Source organism: Thalassophryne amazonica, chromosome 9 (assembly GCF_902500255.1).
Source record: "Thalassophryne amazonica chromosome 9, fThaAma1.1, whole genome shotgun sequence".
Taxonomy (NCBI): Eukaryota; Metazoa; Chordata; class Actinopteri; order Batrachoidiformes; family Batrachoididae; genus Thalassophryne; species Thalassophryne amazonica.
Genome location: NC_047111.1, coordinates 97269261 through 97274774, shown reverse-complemented (window position 1 = coordinate 97274774; position 5514 = coordinate 97269261).

Sequence of the window (5514 nt, the reverse complement as noted above, 5' to 3'; positions counted from 1 at the left end):
CGTGTATTCGAAGCATCCATGATGATGCTCTTTTGCGCGGCCACGCCCACTCATTTAAAAAAATTTACGAATGCCACGACGCCCCTGAACGTCACAGCAGCGGTTTGGCCAATCCCGTGCCGAGACACGTGTTTAGGTGCTGACGTCGTACAGTCCACGTGAGGGGTTTGTTGGTGCTAGTATGATGCGTTTAAGTGCTGACGGAAATTGAAAAGATAAAAAAAAAAAATCAAGTCAATTTGGGGTGTTTGATCTTTGTCTACAATCTTTGACGATAAAAAAGGAGTTCAGAGTTATGTTAGGGCAGCGTGAGTTTCACAATGTGCGTTTTATAAGATCATTAGATTAAAATTAATTACCTGAGCACAAAAATGCGTGGAACACTGATTCTTTTGATGTAAACCACTACAAATGACTATGACTATGTACAATGTGGTATAGATCAGTTTGTATAAATAAACGTAGCATATAGTCTCTGCAAACAAATAGTTCCGTTTCCAAGCATTCGAATTAACAAATATAAATATATGTGAGGTATGCACTGCAGCATACTTATGTGAATAATGGGAAAAATAAACAAAATGCACTGATGTAATTTAAGATGCAACAAAATCAATGTAGACCCTGATTGCAGCACTTGAGAATACGGAGTGCCTGGGATTGCAACTTCTTGGTACGTGCTGAACTTGTAGGGGTGATTCTTTAACTATGGGCACTATTGGCCTTGTAAATGTAATTTCCACCACACCATTGCCTTACAATATAAAGCGCCTTGGGGCAACTGTTTGTTGTGATTTGGCGCTATATACATGTGCTCCGATGTCACTGTTTATCTCCATAGAAACTACCGAAACAATCTTTCATACAAACTGTTTAAAGGGACATTACAATGTTGTGGAGGAAATTACGGCAATAGTGTGGGACAACTACATTTTGTTTAAACAAATCACAACAGTTGTATGACATTGAATACCCCAATTATGTTTTGATTATTTTACTGATATTTTATTCAGAGATATTTTAAAACATTAGAAAAACGTTTCTTTACCATTCATTTTTATCATTGAAGATCAAAAGTCTGGGCACAAAACAGCAATATTATAATGATGCTGAAAAAAGGTGAAAAAGTCATCATAGACTACTAGAACAAATTTCTTAACACACTTTCACTGTAAAGATAACTATAAAAGTGTGAAATTTCCCCTTTTTTCTGTTTTTCATACAATATGATCAAAGGACATAAGTGCCCGTAGTCTAAGAATCACCCATAGAGAGATTTATGTTTTGGTGATTTCAGATGATTGTGTCAGTGGATCCAACAGGCAACGCAACCTCATGCTTTCAGTCAGGTTACAGACTTGTGGAACACCCCTTGTATGTTCTAACCCAAATTACTACCGTCACCCTCAGCGTGGAGCTCATGTGAACCACATTGTCTGACTGTGTGCACTGGACATGTCAAAAAGTGTTTTACTGATTCAGAATTAATCACATTTTGGTATTTGATGTTCCCACAGATGTGATCCAGAAGGGACCTGTAGCTGGTTAGTGCTGGCCTAAACATACCACTGCTATGTGATTTGATTTTCAAAGTAAAACGACCTTAAATTCCTCTCAGAGGGGTGCGTAACCGAGACTGAATTCCGATTCTATGGGTTGGTTTTGGGAGTTGCGACAGAAGTAAATTGACTGTTAAGGGTCCAGTCTTGCTGGGCTGCCACAGCCTGCAAATGGCAACTGCGAGGGAAATCGCTTCATGCGATGTTCGCTGGGTGGCGCTCTTCCCTCGCTTCATTCACAGGGTGTCGCCAGTGTTGTGTCTAGATTTTGAATTTTTCAAAGTTGGCGAGGCGACAAGGCTCCTCCCTGTATGCTCCCAGAGCCATCGCTGGTGTCATGCGACCCTCTGAATGTCCTCGCTGCGATTCCTAACATGAGAGACTCATGAGAGAACTGTGTGAGGTGTTGGTGGGGGGCACACACACTAGAGTGCCTTGATTAGCGAGAGCGGCATCAACTTAGAACATGGCGCCATATTGGGTCCAACTGTGCTGAACTACTGAATGAACCTTTAATGTTTTCAACATTTTTTAAAAAATTTAACAACATACAGCAACACATCCAGGTACAAGGGCTATCGAAATAAAGTTAAGCTATCAAATTTACAATTTATGATGATTTATTTAATTAATTTAAAGCCTGATTTATGTAGCTGCTGCTATTTAACTCTGTCATGCAATGACGTGCGTGAGTTTTAAAGTTCTCTGTCTCTGGATTATGCTTTTTTAAGGACTAATATGACCCCCAACAAGCTTTTCTTTCTACAATCATCAGTCCCAAATCAAAGGTAAGCTGAACAATTTCCTCGTTTATAGACTTTGTGCTGTAAATTTGCGGACTTTTCTGATCCATTTGTAATCAACGCGCATTGTAAAAACTATTATAATATGATGGCAGACAAAGGATTGAAAGCAGAAAATGTGTGTCTGATTTAACAGGTGCATGTCAGGCTTCAGGTCCCAGTCTGAACATGGCTTGGGAAAAGGAAAAAAAAAAAAGTCTGACTTTTAATCACAGAAATGACTCCAGTCCCATTTTCCTCAAAATTTCTTCTGAAGTTCTTTTTCTGACAAATGTATTCGATCCGTTATCAAAATATAAATGCTGTGCAATGAAAGCAGCGAACTTTGCTGCTTTCACTGCAGAAGCAGCCCGCAGCCTGCCGCGCACTTCTGAGTCTGAGCACAGTGTGAAAAAATAAACGGTCGGGCTTTTAATCACGGAAATGACTCCGGTCCCACATGCGAGGGGTTTAATGGAAATACATTGCGATTGGACAGGGCATTTTATCCAATGTGAGCAAAAAATCCGCTGTACAAAATATATAGTTATATACAGTGTTTATTACAAGGAAAACAATACAAGGGTGATTCTTAGACTATGGGCACTTATGTCCTTTGATCATATTGTATGAAAAACAGAAAAAAGGGGAAATTTCACACTTTTATAGTTATCTTTACAATGAAAGTGTGTTAAGAAATTTGTTCTAGTAGTCTATGATGACTTTTTCACCTTTTTTCAGCATCATTATATGCAAATATTGCCGTTTTGTGCTTGTCCCACACCCAGACTTTTGATCTTCAATGATAAAAATGAATGGTAAAGAAACATTTTTTTTCTAATGTTTTAAATATCTCTGAATAAAATATCAGTAAAATAATCAAAACATAATTGGGGTATTCAATGTCATACAACTGTTGTGATTTTTTTAAACAAAATGTATTTGTCCCACACTATTGCCGTAATTTCCACCACAACATTGTAATGTCCCTTTAAACAGTTTGTATGAAAGATTGTTTGGGTAGTTTCTATGGAGATAAACAGTGACATCAGAGCACATGTATATAGCGCCAAATCACAACAAACAGTTGCCCCAAGGCGCTTTATATTGTAAGGCAATGGTGTGGTGGAAATTACATTTACAAGGACAATAGTGCTCGTAGTTAAAGAATCACCCACAAAAACCTTGGAAGTTTTTTTGTCCAGTGACTGCGAATATCTGGTTAATACGATGACGGTGTAGGTGAGTTTTACTGTACATGGGGCTGAACAATAAATTTACCTCTCAAAACTTTGACGATGAAGTCGGTTTCCATCCCACGCAGCTGACTTTATTTTCCCAAATTTTTCTTCCCTTTGGATCTGAAGGGAATCTCTACATCTTGAAGCCCTTGCTATGTCTATTTGTGCTTCCAAATGCACAACAACCCAGCATTTTCAGTGAATAAATAAATAAAACAGCTGGATTTACATGCAGATAGATTAACAGTGAATGCTATTTTGAACCCAAGATGGCACCATGAGTCACTTGACCAATTTTTTTCGACTCGTCATGTCGCCACTCTGTCTATCAAGGCACACTAACACGCACAAGCTGCGGGTGCAGCACACCACAACAGCAGAATGATCAAAGAGGAACGGCTGCTTCTGGAAGTGGTGGAGCTGCTGCCAGCCTTGCCTTTGCAGTGGACATCAGGATGTCTGGACCTATGCATTTAATGCCTTTTTTATTGAGGCGCACAATTCTGCAGGAGTGGAGCAAACAGCATTGTGTCGCTCTAATCTGATGTCGTCTAAGTTCCCATCCAAGTGGATGAGGATAGCGTATATGATATCCCACTTGACTGGAACAGCGGCATCCTGGGCCACCACCGAATGGAGTCACTGCTCAGAAACGTTTCAAATGCTCCAGAGCTTCACCTCCGCCTTGAAGCAAGTGTTTCAACACATTTCACTGGGCCATGAAGCACCTCGTTCTCTCATGCATCTCAGACAAGGCAGAGAGCAGGTGACAGACTAGTTATCGACTTCTGCATCTTAGCCACTAAGAGTGAGTGGAACACTGCGGCATTAGTCGATGCTTTCACCCAAGGACTTTCCGAAAAAGTTAAAGATCAGCTGGTCACTGCTGATTTCCTGGAGGTTCTCAACGCTGTCATCGCTCTGGCCATATCGATCGACAGAGGGCTGATAGACCGGCACTGTGATCGGGCACGGCCTTCGAACCAAAGCTTTGTTCCATCTCGATCAGGGGATACATGTCCCTCCGGAGCGAGGAATGAAGAAGATGAACCCATGCAGCTGGGCCGCACCTGACTCTCAGCTGAGGAGCATCGCCGATGTCAGCAGGAGGGTCTCTGCTTCTACTGCGGTCAGCACGGACAACAGATCGCTTGTTGCCAGGTCAGGGGTGCCTGCCACCCCAGTATCAAAAAGACCAAATGGTTGATTCTCCAGTGCTTTTGGTGGCCTAGTATAGGTCACGACATAGTTGAATATGTCAATGCTTGTCAGGTTTGTGCGACTCAAAAATCACCTAATTAGAAACTTACTGAAAAATTGCTACCCGTCAATTCCCACGTGACCCTGGTCCCATATTGACATAGACTTTGTCACCGGTCTCCCAACCTCACAGGGGTACACAGTAATACTTACATTTATAGACCAATTCTCTAAGATGTGTTACTTCATCCCTCTTCCTAAACTCCCTATGGCTAAAGTGACCGCAGAGATCCTTCTTCAGAATGTGTGTAAGCTGTATGGATTCCCGCAGGATATCGTGTCCGACTGAGGTCCTCAATTTGTTTCCCACTTTTGGTCCGAATTCTATAAATTGATAGGAGCCACTATAAGTCTCACATCCAGGTATCACCCTAAGGCCAACGGCCAAGTTGAACGTGCTAATCAGGAGCTACAAAAGGGTCTGCGCATCCTGGCTTCCCACAATCCATCCACCTGGGCTGTGCAATTGCACTGTGTGGAGTTGGCCCACAATTTGCTCCCGACCTCAGCTACTGGTTTCTCCCTGTTTCATGAAGTCCATGGTTTTCAACCTCCTGTATTTCTCCCCATAGACTTGACCTCTTCAGTACCTTCTGCGCTAGCTCTCGCACTACAAAGGGATCTGGACTTGGGCCTGGTGAACGCTGTTGAAGACCTCTTACTTTAAGACTG